Source organism: Phacochoerus africanus, chromosome 9, assembly GCF_016906955.1.
Source record: "Phacochoerus africanus isolate WHEZ1 chromosome 9, ROS_Pafr_v1, whole genome shotgun sequence".
Taxonomy (NCBI): Eukaryota; Metazoa; Chordata; class Mammalia; order Artiodactyla; family Suidae; genus Phacochoerus; species Phacochoerus africanus.
In genome coordinates this window covers 82,554,036-82,569,617 of record NC_062552.1, presented here as the reverse complement: position 1 = coordinate 82,569,617, position 15,582 = coordinate 82,554,036, and the positions used below count along the sequence as shown (strand labels likewise).

The following is a 15,582-nucleotide window of genomic DNA, read 5'->3' as shown; positions in this document are numbered from 1 at the left end:
CTTTCAATGTAGACCCAATCAAAGTGTTAATGGGTCCTTTTTTTTTTTGCTTCCAGATAACCCTCGAACTGCTATAAGAGCAATCAAAGCCCTCTGGTATCTGGTTCTTTTAGACCCCATTTCCTCTTTCATTTTTCCCATCTCCTTTCTTGCACTCTATGATCCGACATCACCGGATTATTGTCTGACAATGCTACACACTACATGCCTGTAAATATACAAATATTAGTTCTTCTTTCCCAACTCCCCTTCCACCGCTCCACAGTCTCCACCAGCTGCCCTTTTCTTTTCTCTGGAAGAGAAGTACAACCCACACCTCAAAGTAAACACATGCCATAATGGTTAGAATGCCTTTCCTACCACCTCTTCACAGTCTAAGCAGATTCATACCTTCTTTGTTTATTTTCCTATTCATGGAACTTTATTCATGTTCCAAAGCATCCTGATCATATTACTTTATAGTTAATTTATAAGTAAATGGATTGACAAGAAGAATTGTGTTTATCCTTTTTTTTGGTAACCTCAGCTGCTAACACATACATAAAATAAAGAAGGAAGGAGGGAGACACTAAAAACATTGCCTCTGTGAAAAATTGGTTCAAGGTTTTACTAATGTAAAATCTCTGATCTAGACACAGTGAAGGTGGCCTTCAACATGGGAGAATCATATTGCAATTCATATTTCACAGATATAACAGATTATGTATTTATAATACAACAATTCAACAAGTATAGAAGAGATATAATTGGATGCTTAAGACATTAAAATGCACCTGATTTATAACTGGCGGGATGCATAAAAACCTGAGAAGAGTTCTGAAGAGCCAAAAAAAAGAGACTAGATGATGGAAGTGAAGAAGAATTAAGGAAAAAGAAACTATGCCAAAATGAAAACCTAAAATGAAGAAGAATTAAGGACAGCATGTATATGAAGGCAAAGAAGAAAGAAAAGGCCTACTTTAAATTAAGAGACACTTTATATGATTGTCATTACTTCCTACGCTTCAGAAACTCTATAAACATGAACCACTTTTAGTACTATTTCTGAGCTATCTTTTAAGTGCTCAGTCTCTTGGAAGATTTTCTTGATAAATATTTGCCAGTTATACATCAAATTTACAAATACAAGTTGTATATTAATTTTCCCTTTGGATCTCCAATACCTTCTGATAATATGTAAGAACAAAAAATTTGAAGAAAATGAGTTTACAGGGGAAGGAAATATAAATATGGAACCTAATAGGACAGTATCGACAGTTCTTTAGTTACCCTGGGATGAGTACTGGAAAAAAAAAATGGTTAGAAGAAGTCAAAAATAATTTTTTCATAGATGTACTAAAAGGAAGAGGAAATATATGAACAAATATTAGAATATAGAAAAAGTCAGAGTTTGACGTGTAAAATACTAGACAGGATTCTAAATGGATCCACTAGTATATGATGCTGGTTCACCCAGAAGTCATCAAATACCTATAATCGACATGCTGATAGATGATATTCTGAAACCACATTCTCTTATAGCCTGGTTTGGCTTGAAAGAGAAAGTTGTTAGATTATTCTTCTCAAACACATTAATGATAACCATCTGTTTTAAATAATTATTTATGATATAAAAGAAAAGAACTAGCTCTTCGCTTTTTATTTTGACTAAACCTTTTTCTTGACTCACATAGAATCAATCAATTTTCCAGAAACAGATTCCCAGATATTTTATATTTGTAGATGAGAAAAGTATTGATAGCTGGGGTTCCAAATAATAGAATTATCAGGCTGAAAGGGGCCTATAGACATCTCTTGGCCTTAAAAAGCTAAACCATAATTCATATAAATTTCCCTCTCAATCTAAAAATACCGAGAGGCCGTAACTTCCCTCAGGTAAAATGCCCTGAATTTTATTTTAAAAATTGTCATAAATTCTTCTTCACAACTGCTTCTCCTAATTTAAGACCATTTCTTTTACTTGTTATAACCGCATGCAACAGAAATATTTTCAATGATTTTTTTCAATTAAGATTTTACGTACACAAACTCAACAAACTATATCGCCCTTTAGCTTTCTGTTTTTCAACACTCAAAAACTCAATTCCTTTCATATTTTCTCTTAGGATAACCTTTTCATCTACCTCCCACCTTGCAAAAAAAATCACAATTATCAACTTTCTCTAAAGTATCTGTATGCTACTTAAAGTTTAGAGACAAAATTAACAAAATTCTAAAGTTTTAAAGCACTTAAGAAAGCAGAAGGACCAACTGATCTGGTAGTTTTCACTTTATTGTATACTTTCCACATACTATTTTGAGATGACATTTACTTTGGAAACAATTTAATCAGCTTTGGGCTTTTGCATATCTTTTCTATTCAGGTATCTTCCATTCAGACTTTTTTCATCTTGACAATTTTGAAAGTACCTAATAAATTCAAATTTCCTTGTCAGAGAAGAAAACTGACATCTCTTTGAAAAACTAATGGAGATTACAAGAGTACTTGCTTTCTTACTTTCTTGTGTCACCTATTTTTCTTACCTGTTTAATCAAAACACAGAGGGTGAGAATCATTCGTACCATCATCCTGGCAACAGAGCGTTAAACTCCGAACCTTATAAAACCATTTGTCTTTTCCTAATATCTTTTGCATTACCTTAACACTGTGATTCCAGTTAAAAGTCAAAGTGACTTTACCTTCTCCAACATGTCAATACCCCTTTCACATTTATTCCCCACTACTAGTCTACTTGTTACCTCAGATGCTAGCTACCCTGCTTAAGGATAACACTAATGTATTTGAAGATATGACTCATGTCCATAGCAGTTCATGTCTGACCCTAGAGGTACTCTATTTATTACTAAATTGATCCCCATTCTCCTATTTTACCTGGACAAAGGAAAAAGCCTCCTCATAGAGTCTTAGATTTTCCTGTGTTCCCTAACACAAAGTGCCATAAAATCTTGCCATTGTGGAAATAATGCTAATTAATGGCTCTGGAGGACAGTGACCAAGTGATAATGCAAAGACTGGAGTTTAGAAGGAGTTCATGTATCAAGGGACTTTACCCCCTAGGGACCTATTTGGTTTGACCAGAACAAAGGTCCTAAAGACTCATAATTAGACACTAGAGACAAAGAGCAGACATGTTTATTAACACAGAAGGACAGAACACACCATACTCAAGATTTTGTTACCGTGAGTTAGAAATGTCAAATATGGAGTTCCTGTTGTGGCACAGTGGAAATGAATCCAACTAAGAACCATGAGGTTGCGGGTTCGATCCCTGGCCTTGCTCCATGGGCTAAGGTTCCGGCGTTGCCATGAGCTGTGTTGTAGGTTGCAGACATGGCTCGGATCTGACACCACTGTGGAGCTGGTGTAGGCTAGCAGCAACAGCTCCGATTGGACCTCTAGCCTGGGAACCTATATATGCTGTGGGTGAGGCCCTAAAATGAGAAAAGACAAAAAAAATGTCAAATATTTCAATATATGGTTTATGGATTTCCATTTTTACTGTTACCCTAGTTCCCACAATTGTCAAAGGCAAGCTCTTTTCCATGTACAAATTCACTTATACGAGGAGCTCCAAGTTGTCAGAGGCCAGTTTTAGCTGTTTCTCTCTGGAATATTCTTCCCTGGGGTACTAGGACCTCTGAACTTATAAAACCAAAGTTTACAAGAATCAGGAAAGAAACATAAATTTCCATAGTAAGATTTAGGTCCTATTGTTAGAGTGACTGTTTACATCTTGGGTTCATACATGCTGGCTACAGGACAGGTGGCAATATATATTAGCTACTGGTTCAAATTATGTAGTGAATCAGATAAACAACATTGCAAGCATGCAAACTGTTCACCTCCCAATTGATATAAAAGCTGAGTATTCACCAGGCCATCCCATCACCACACTGGTGAGTTGTTTCTTGGTTATGGAGCATGAATAAATACAGTAAATTCTTTGGGTATGAGTCTGGTGGTCATACTTCATCTTCTGTAAAAATGCGTCTAGAGCTGATGATGTTTCATTGGAGACCATAGGAGCTGATAAAGCAGAAAAGGTATTCTATAAGTCCATATGTGGTAGTGCCAGCAGAAGCCACATGATTGGGAAATGAAAATTAGTACTTAGGGTAAATTTACATTACTATGAAGACAAGTCTCTAGTCCTTCCAGAAAAAGTGGACAGTGAGTCTACTGAGAACATGATGAGGCATGGAACTGTAGAGTATCCTGAGGCTTTACTTGTGCATTGGCAGCATTTGCACTCATCCATGGTGGTAGCCAGATCACCTACCACCATGGTCATGAGTAAGCAGAAATTCACATGGTTACACCTGTGCCGAGACTTTACTTATGCTGCTATGGTCACTGTTTAGTACCAGTTAAGAACGACTGAGTGCATGATACTATTGAAGCAATATGAGGATAGCTGGGAGAAGAGGCTGATTTCCATCACAGAAGTAAGTCATCTTGTCCCTTCATAGTGAATAATCTCTAATAGTCTTTTACATGGGCATTCTTTATGCCCTCTTTAAAAAGTCCACCCCTGTATCTTTCCCTAGACTCTACCCACGTCTCTTTCCCTAGACTCCACCTCAAGAAATTTATACCCTTGTTCTTTCTTGGGTCTTAAGCCAACCAACAGTTAGCCCTGTCCACAAATGAAGAGGATCTGTATAATAGGCCATCTCTCATTCCAAAGGACAAGTACAACTAAAGGCATTCTCTGACTGCGGGAAGGGCAAGGTAGCACCATTGGGAGACCCTGACCTCATCTCTTCCCATAGACACACTGAGTCTATACCTACATATAGAGCAATTACAGATAATGTAGAGCTAAGGGCTGACCCGATAGCTACTGCCCAGAGATAGTCCACCTAAAAATGGGTAGGGATGATGAAACATGGTACCCATGGGAACCTCACAACTATCATGGTGACCTGTGGTAGGGAGATATAAAGCTAAAGGGCAGAATACAGACTCACCCACTGTGAGGCACCATAAGAAAATAGTTGTTTATATTTTCCACTTGTACATCCTATGAACATCTAGATGTACTGTGTTTTTAATGTGTCCTCTCTTACCTGCTCCTCCACCTTAAGTGATGAGAAATTCCTCTTCCACTTGCTTAAGTGAAAAAACTTGGACTCACTTCTCTCACATTCAGCATCCCTTCTGTTGGAGAATCCTATTAGTTAACCCTTCAAAATCTTACCACTGACATTTTACCATGTACATTGCTACCCAAGGCACCATCTCTCTCTTCCCTTGATTTCTGCAATAGACTACTAACTTATCACTGCAGAGGCCACTTTGCCACCCTTCCCCAGACTATTCTTAGAAGGACAATCAGACATAAAAATCATTTTAAACATAAATGACACATGTCACCTCTATGCTCAGAACCCTCCATTTTCCTCCCTGCCTTCCTCAGAGTAAAAGCCAAATTATTTACAATGGTCTATAGAATCCCACATGATTTGGCTTCCTTTTACCTCATTGCATTTTCCCTATTTTTTTATCCTGACAAAGTAACACTGGTCTTCTGGATGTTTCTTGAACACACCAGGCACTTTAGGTCTTTGTTCTGGCCCTACCCCCTGTCTGGGATGTCTTTCCTCTCTCATATCTGCATTACAAACTCATGGAGCTATACCAAACCTTTGCTTAATGACACCTTCCCAATGATGCCTACCCTAACTACACTATTTACAAATCCCACCCACTCTCCCAACTCTGGAGTCTCAATCCACCTAGAAAATTACTTATTTATTTTACTTATTATTTATTGTCTAAATAGCTCCAGTAAAACATAAGCTTCAAAACAGTAGGAATTATTTTTTTATATATTTTATATATTGACATACATCCAAAATCTATAATAATGCTTGGCACTTAGTAGGCAGTCAATATTTACTGCATGAGTGAAAAATTGAGGAGGGGGAAGTGGAAGAGGGAGAGAGAGAGGGAGAGAATCAAGCTTGGGTTTATTTTCGTGACTGGATAGATGTTAGTGGAGGAGGACACTGTTTTCAATGATCATCACTGAATCCATTGAAATGAAATCTGAAGCATCCAAGAGGAGATGATAGAAGATATATTACACATAGGTCTAGATTTCAGAAGACACAAGGGCTATATCTATGTGATAATGTAGTACAAAATGGGTACAAGTCATAAGGGAAATGATTATTCACTAAATGGTGCTGAGGTAATTAATAAAATTTTTTGAAAAATTTACATCCTCTTCTATTATTTGCAGCAAAATAAAAATTTTTAAATTTTAGTTGATTTACAGTGTTGTACCAATTTCTGCTGTACAGCAAAGTGACTCAGTTATAAATATACATACTTTCAAAAATATGTATCTTATTCTTTGTAATATTCTTATCATGGTCTACCCCAGGATATTGGATATAGTTCCCTGTGCTATACAGTAGGGCCTTGTTGTTTTTCCTTTCTAAATGTAATAGTTTGCCTCTACTAACCCCAAACTCCTAGTTGATCCCTCTCCACTCCACCCCTCCCTGGCAGCCACAAGTCTCTTCTCTATGCTCATGGTGTTTCTATTTGGAGATAGATTTATTTGTACCATATTTTAGATTCCATATGTAAGGGATATCATATGGTATTTGTTTTTCTCATTCACTTCACTTAGTATGAGAGTCTCTAGTTGCATCCATGTTGCTGCAATGGCATTATTTTGTTCTTTTTATGGCTGAGTAGTATTCCATTGTGTATATGTACTACATCATCTTAATCCATTCCTCTGTCCATGGGCACTTAGGTTGTTTTCATGTCTTAGCTATTGTGAATAGTGCTGCAAGGAACATAATGGTGCATGTATGTTTTTGAATTATAGTTTTGTGCCTATATATGCCCAGAAGTGGGATTGTTGGATAATGCAGTAATTCCATTTTTAGTTTTCTGAGGAACCTCCATGATGTTTTCCATAGTAGTTTTATGGAATTTACATTCCAAACAACAGAATAGGAGGCTTCTCTTTTATCTAGACACTCTCTAGTATTTATCATTTGTGGACTTTTTGATGATGGCCAATCTGACTGGCGTGAGGTGGTACCTCATTGTAGTTTTGATTTGCATTTCTCTGATCATTAGAGATGTTGAGCATGTTTTCATGGGCCTACTGGCCACCTGTATGTCTTCTTTGGAGAAATGTCTATTTAAGTCTTCTGTCCATTTTTGATTTGTTGTTGTTGAGTTGTATGAGTTGTTTTTATATTTTTGAGATTAGTCCCTTCAGTCACCCCATTTGCAAACATTTTCTCCCATCCTGCAGGCTGTCTTTTCATTTTGTTAATGGCTTCCTTTGCTGTGCAAAAGCTTATAAGTTGATTAGATATCATTTGTTTATTTTTGTTTTTTAATTCTATTGTGTTGGGAGACTGACCTAATAAAACATTTGTACAATTCGTGTCAGAGAACATTTTGCCTATGTTCTCTTCTAGGAATTCTATGGTGTCATGTCTTATGTTTAAATCTTTAAGCCATTTTGAGTTTATTTTTGTACATGGTGTGAGGCTAAATTTATTGACTTACATGCAGCTGTCCAAATTTTTCACCATGACTTGCTAAAGAGATTGTCTTTTACCTATTTTGTATCCCTGCCTCCTTTGTTGAAGATTAACCGTCTGTAGGTTTGTGGGTTTATTTCTGGGCTCTCTACTCTGATTGATCTGTATGCCTGTTTTTGTACCAGTACCACATTGTTTTGGTTATTGTAGCTTTATAATGTAGTCTAAAGACTGGGCAAGTTATGCCTCTTGCTCCCCCTACCCCAGATAACTTTGAAAATTCTGGATCTTTTATGGTTCCATATAAATTTTAGGATTATTTGCTCTAGTTCTGTGAAAATTGCAATGGGTAATTTGATAGGATCACGTGAAATATATAAATTGCTTTGGGTAATATTTCCATTTTAACAATGCTACAAAATAATTTATAGGTAGATAATATATCTTAGAAATACAGAGTCATGAGTATTCATTAGGTATTGGGATGGGAAAGAACTTAAGAATAGTACCATGAAGTCACAATTTAAAAAAGCTCTATGTAGACAGTATCACAAAAGTACAACTTTATTATTATTATTATTATATTATTATTATTATTATTATTTTGTCTTTTTCCTATTTCTTGGGCTGCTCCCGCAGCATATGGAGGTTCCCAGGCTATGGGTCGAATCGGAGCTGTAGCCACTGGCCTACGCCAGAGCCACAGCAACGCAGGATCCAAGCCGCGTCTGCAATCTACACCACAGCTCACGGCAACGCCGGGTCGTTAACCCACTGAGCAAGGGCAGGGACCGAACCTCATGGTTCCTAGTCGGATTCGTTAACCACTGCGCCACGACGGGAACTCCACAAAAGTACAACTTTAATGTTTCAGAATATGATAAGTAAAACTAAAAAGAAAGTAAAAAATTGGGAGAGATATTTTGAACATAAGTATTATAATAAAGGAATTAGTATCTTTAACATATATGTAGGACTAATAAATCAATATAAAAAAACTAATATACCACCAATATGGGTAGGGAGGAAGAATATCTCATCAAATGATATTAATTCCTGTTTCAATAAGAAAAAACATGGGGCAATTTTTGCTGTACTGAATCACTTATCTCCTTCCACTGTTGGCTCTACCCCAGCTCCCCAATTTGGGAAATGCTCCTCCTCAAACTCATGTAGTTCTATGGTGGCTGTCAACTAGATAACCTTGGCCAAGGTAGGGATGTGTCCAGACCTGGCCTATGAGAGACCTGGCATGGAGGTAAAACACCAGTATGGATTCTTCCATTGTGTTTTAATACAGACATTAGGAAAAAAAAAAACTTTTACTTTTCTACCAGGTTGTTCTCCTGTAATGATTTAAATTTGAATTATTTTTAGCCTCTACTCAATTTCCACCCCATACATAAAAAACCCAAGTGCAAAAGAAGAAAATAAGATCATTGTACCGAGATTTACAGAATCTACAGCTAGAGAGGGAAGAGAGAAAGAAAGGGAGAAAGAAGCAAGAGAGAGAGAGAGTGAATGATAGAGAAAATCTAAAAGTGTGAAAGTCAGTGAATCCCTGGAAACCAAGAGGCTGAATCCTCTGTTGGATATCAAAATAATAACTTAAGTCAATTCAGTTCCTTTTTAAAAAATATTAAAAAAAATTTAATTGTGATAAAAATTCACCCACATACAACATACAATTTATCGTCTTAACCAATTTCAAATTTACAATTCAAGCTGTTCAGAACAGTCACATTGTTGTACAAGAGATCTCTAGATCTCTATTGAACAACTGAAATTCTACAATTTTTTGTTTTAGTTATTTTGAGCTTGTTTGGATTGGATTCCTGACAGCTAATTAAAAGAGTTCAGATTAATAACATGTAAAAAGGTACAAGTATAAGTAATCAAATACAGTTATTTATTTAATTTCTTTATTCACTTTATGTACCTGTGGCATGGGGAAGTTCCTGGGCCAGGGACTGAATCCAAGCCACACTGTGAACCATGCTGCAGCTGCAGCAATGCCAGATCCTTTAAGCCACTGCATCAGGTTGGGGATTGTACCCATACATCCAAAGTGACCTGAGCCTCTGCAGCTAGATTGTTAATCCACTGCTCCATTGGGGGACTCCAAAAGAAATTTAAAATAATATGTAATCTTTTTTTGTCTGTTAACTTGATAAATATTTTAAATAATCATATTCAGTGTTCAGGGGGGTACTGTAATGGATATACTTCTCAGCAAGTATACATCTTTTGAGAGAAATGACAATATAGATTTTAAAATAACATCATATCCTACTAATCTAAAAATATCAATCTGTAAAGGAAGTCATCTAAAACACAGAGAGGCATATGAATAAATTCTCAAGGCAGAATAAAAAATTGAAGATAATCTGATTGACCAACATCAGAGTAATAACAAATGTGATTATGATACCATCACACAATGCAATATCATGTATGTATTAAAATTTTCTTGTGCCACAATATGTAATAATTTGACAGTAAACGCAGTATATAATATTTATCAAAGAAGGCAGGATAAAAATGAAGAGACTATAAAATCCTAATTTTGTAAATATATATTTATATTTATTCATTGAACAATACTAGAAACAGATATACTGAGATATAACTAATAATTATCTTCATATGGTGATTTATATTTATTTATATTTTTCTTTCTAATTTCCAAATAAATTTTGCATAATGAGAATATTTTCCTTTCATTACAAGAAAAAATTTGTATTTTATTAAAGGAATAAGAAAATAAAAAAGGATTTCACATCAGAATTAATTAAAAAATCAGATTCCTGAGAATCAGAGCTGTATTTCTCAATGCCCTTTTTTTTTTTTTTCCTTTTTAAGAGCTGCACCCATGGCATATGGAAGTTCCTGGGCCAAGGGTCAAATTGCAGCTACAGCTGAGGCCTATTCCACAGCCACAGCAACACCATATCTAAGCCACATCTGTCACCTATGATGCACTTTAGGAAATGCTGGATCCTTAACCCACTGTGCCAGGCCAGGGATCGATCAAACTCACATGCTGACAGAAACAATGTTGAGTCTTTAACCTGTTGATCCACTAAGGGAATACATATCAATACACTTTTGATTATATATGATAGAATCACAAATTAACCTTATGCCAGAGGGTGGGTGAATTGGCTCATTTATTAGCTCAGCTATTAACCATTCTGAATACAGGGCAAGAATGAAGCTGAATGCCCAAGACAGGTGGAACCAAGAACTTTAATACCACCAAGCTTCTGTCTTTAAATCCTACAGCTTCTTCTTTCACATGTCTTTAAAAAATTATCCCAGATTTAATTTTTTTCTTTTAAAACATTTTTTAAAATTGTTATTTCCCCAATACAATCTTTTTTTCTACTGTACAGCATGGTGACCCAGTTACACATACATATACACATTCTTTTTTCTCACATTATCATGCTCCATCATAAGTGACTAGACATAGTTCCCAGTGCTACACAGCAGGATCTTATTGCTAACACATTCCAAAAGCAATAGTTTTGCATTTATTAACCACAAGCTCCAATCCATTCCACTCCCTCCCCCTCCCCCTTGGCAACCGCAAGTCTATTCTGCCAGTCCATGATTTTCTTTTCTGTGGAAAGGTTCATTTATGCCGAATATTAGATTCCAGATATAAGTGATATCACATGGTATTTGTCTTTCTCTTTCTGACTGACTTCACTCAGGATGAGAGTCTCTAGTTCCACCCATGTTGCTAAAAATGGCATTAGTTTGTTCTTTTTTATGGCTGAGTAGTATTCCATTGTGTGTATATACCACATCTTCCTAATCCAATCATCTGTAGAGGGACATTTGGATTGTTTCCATGTCTTGGGTATTGTGAATAGTGCTGCAATGAACAAGTGGGTGCATGTGTCTTTTTTAAGGAAAATTTTTCTGACAGCAGGATGTATGCCTGCTGGCAGATCAACATACCACAGCTCCAAAAGGGACTGAGGTTTGCTTTCTCTCTATTCTCAAAGTCCCACATCCTGTGGGGAAGTTCAGATGTGGCCCATTTTGGTCAAAGACACATACCTGCTCTATTTAACAGTGACCTGCAGATATATCACTGTCATTATGACTTGGTTGAGAAGCCTAAACTTTGACCTAGCAGTAGTAGTCAGAGAGGTAGGCTCTACATGTCATGTCATCTAATCATATCACATGGTTGCTGCAAGATAACACACATTTAGCAGAAGGAGGAGGTTGGTGATTTGGGAAAACAGCAGAGCAGGTGTCCACGAGAAGCAATAATTTTTTAGAATAAAATATAATGAGATTATAACCTGGTATAACCACTATGGAGAACAGCATGGAGGTTCCTTCAAAAACTAAATATAGAAATACCATATGATCCAGCAATCCCACTTCTGAGCATATATCTGGAGAAAACTAATTTAAAAGATACATGCACCTCAGTGTTCATCACAGCACTATTTGCAATAGCTAAGACATGGAAGCAACCTAAATGTTCATTGATGGAGGAATGGATAAAGAAAATGTGGTACATATATACAGTGGAATACTACTCAGCCATAAAAAGAATGAAATGATACCATTAACAGCAACATGAATGGACATAGAAATTATCATGTAAGTGAGATAGTCAGACAGAGAAAGAAAAATATCATATGAGATCATAAATATGTGGAATCTAATAAAAATGATCCAAAGGAACTTACAAAACAGAAACAGACTCAAACATTTTCAAACCAAATTTATGGTTACCAAAGGGGAAATGTGGGAGGGATAAATTAGGTGTTTGCGATTGACATGTGCAAACTACTATATACAAAATGGATAGGTAACAAGGACCTATTGTATAGCACAGGGAATTTTACTCAATACTGTGCAATAACCTTAAATGAGAAAGAGAATCTGAAAAGGAACAGATTTATATATGTGTACAACTGATTCACTTTGCTGTGCACCTGAAACTAACACAACATTGTCAGTCAACTGTACTCAAATAAAATGTATAAACAAGGAATAACATTAAAACAGTTTTAAATTGGATGATACATAAAGTGTTTATTCACTATGCAGTTGAAGAATCTATCTTGTCATGGATAAAGAACTAACACAAACACAGAAAGGGAAAAGATTGGGAGCAGCAGGCATTTAAATCAACATAAATAATAAAGAATCTGAGAATCTTTTATAGATCTAATGAACATTAGTCAGTGGAAGAGAAAACCCAGTGAAACTTCCATTTTAAAAACATCACTTCCAAACAAATTATAAGGAAGCTGAGTATAAGTGCTAGTCAGTAAACTGATATATGCATATTGGTTTTCTAAGGGTACAAAGAAAAGGGAGTCAAAAACAGAAAAATAGATATAAGAGCAATGGAAATCAAAAGAAAAGGCAAACAACTTATCAAACAAAAAAAGTTGTGAAATCAATAAGGGCCAAGTAGCCCAAAGGAGCATTGGTAAACTGGTTAAAGTATATTGAATGTGTGTTCGGGTGTATAACGATCAGAGTTATCTGCTCTACATCTTTGAGAGTGAGTCTTGGATCTTTGTTGAAATGGGCAAGAATTGAAATTTCTAAATCTGTTGATGCAAATCCCTTATTCCTATAGAATTGAATATAGGAAGATATTCAACATATACCATTATAAGTAAAACATCTCCAAAACTAAAATTTAGCTTTCAGTGACTCAAATCATTCTGATGTAACAAGAATGGTCATGTCAGCAGAAGGAAAAGGAAGAAGTAGGTTGATTACATGTGGAAATAAAAATGCATCTGTATGTATGTAGGAAAATAATACGAACAAGTGTCAAAAGGTAAAGGAGTTCTGTGTTGGCACGATGGGTTATGGATCGGCCTTGTCACTGCTGTGGCTAGGGGTCAATACATGGCCTGAGAACCTCTGCATGCTAAGGAACTGACTTAAAAATGTCAAAATGGGAACTCATTCCTATTACTGCACAGTGGTTAACGAACCTGACTAGTATCCATGAGGTCATGGGTTCAATTCTGGCCTTGCTCAGTGTGTTAAGGACCTGGCGTTGCTGTGAGCTGTGCTGTAGATCGCAGATGTGGCTCGGATCTGGCGTTGCTGTGGCTGCGGTGTAGGCCGGCAGCTGTAGCTCTGATTAGACCCCTAGCCTGGGGACCTCCATATGCTGGGGTGTGGCCCTAAAAAGACAAAAACAAACAAACAAACAAACAAACAAAAAAAACCTCCCAAAATGTCAAAAGGTATGTTTTGTAATAAAACTGCCAGCACTATTCAGATTAAAGGCCTGGCTTAAGGATCTTGTTTTTCCAAATGTGATGATGGGCATATCCTAGCATGGGACATACAGGCATTAAGTGTCAAAATTGATATGATTAAATATTTGAATAATCCAACTAACTCTTCTTGCCTGATTTCCTGCTCATTGATGTTTCTGTCATCATTTGAATTCTCAGAAATTTCTTTATAGTGAAATAATGAGTAATACTTATGTGGAAGTTATTCAGACCACTTGATATTTTTTGTGGCAAATTAATAAACTGGGATCTTGATGTATGTATTCCCATCTAGCATCAATTTACTTAGTGTCAATCAGCATTTCCTCATATATAACCCACTCTGACACTGAACAGACTTAGCATAGGCAATAGTAAATTCATCAAGGTCGTGTCTCCTGAGAGATAAGCATTTTGGCCTTCTCCAGAGACACATTTTACCACATTCTTCCGCCAACCATATAGAGTAACATAATCTCCCACTTAACATTTTTAAAAGAACCATGTTATTTTAATTTGGGACAACTAAATGTTCATAAGGTACTTAGACACTCCTGATATTAAAATAATCGAAATTCAATATTACTCCATGTGACTAAGGAGACTTCATGATACTTTTGGCATTTATGAAATCCTTCTATAAATAAAAAACTGACTGCATACTTTCCTCATTGCCATTTTCATTTCTTTATTCCTGAATGTATAGATGACTGAATTTAAAAAAGGAGTGAGAACTGCATCAAAAACAGCGAGGAATTTGTCTAGGTGGGATGTGGGATGAGGCCAGATATAAATAAAAATGCAAGGACCGAAAAATAAAATCACCACCATGACATGAGTTGACAAGGTGGAGAGAGCCTGAGATGAGCTCCCTGAAGAGTGTTTCCGAACAGTAATCAGGATAAAAATATAGGAGATAATCAGTATGAAGAATGATCCCAGGGATATAACTCCACTGTTGGCTGTGACCATAAACTCTAGCCTATAGGTATCTGTGCAGGCGAGTTTGATGAACCGAAGAAAATCACAGTAAACGCTGTCTAGAACATTAGGGCCACAGAATGGTAATTTTACAACAAATGCCAGCTGAACCACAGAGTGAACCAAACCAATTATCCATGCAGCAACCAGGAACAGAATACAAACAAAATACACATTTTGGGGCTCATGATAGCCAAATAGTGACATATCTGTCAAAGGCCATGGCAATGAGAAGCACCATCTCCACACCACCAATGAGGTGGATGAAGAAGATTTGAGTGATGCAGCCACTGAAGGAGATGACTTTATGTTTCCTGAACAGATCATAAATCATTTTGGGAGAAAAGACAGAAGAAACTCCTAGGTCAATGAAGGAGAGGTTGGTTAACAGAAAGTACATAGGGGAGTGTAAGTGATGGTCGGAAGTCAGTGTGAGCAAAATGAGAGAATTTCCCATCATGCTTGCCACATAAAAAACAGATGAGAACAGAAAGAGGAGAAGTTGTATTTCCCAGGAGTTGCTGAGTCCCAGGAACACAAACTCTGACACCACAGAATGATTATCTCTGTTCATCGATTTGTTAGCTGGAATGTTTTCAGATAAAGGAAAAGGCAAAGAAAATGAAAATAGGTATGTTAATAATGTCCTATATTATAATAATTCATTATTCAAGGATATAAACAGTGTGAAGCCTATAACTCTTGCAGAATTCCTCCTCAAGGCTATATCATTACCAAATAAGCATTTTACCTGTGGTCACTTAAAGTGGTTGTGTCACTTCCACATGCAATATCCCTT

General features: G+C 36.4%; 1 pseudogene; it reads right to left on the bottom strand.

Moving 5' to 3' along the window:
- Positions 1–14,426: 14,426 nt before the first annotated feature.
- Positions 14,427–15,357, bottom strand: LOC125136033 (olfactory receptor 4F3/4F16/4F29-like; annotated as a pseudogene).
- Positions 15,358–15,582: the final 225 nt, after the last annotated feature.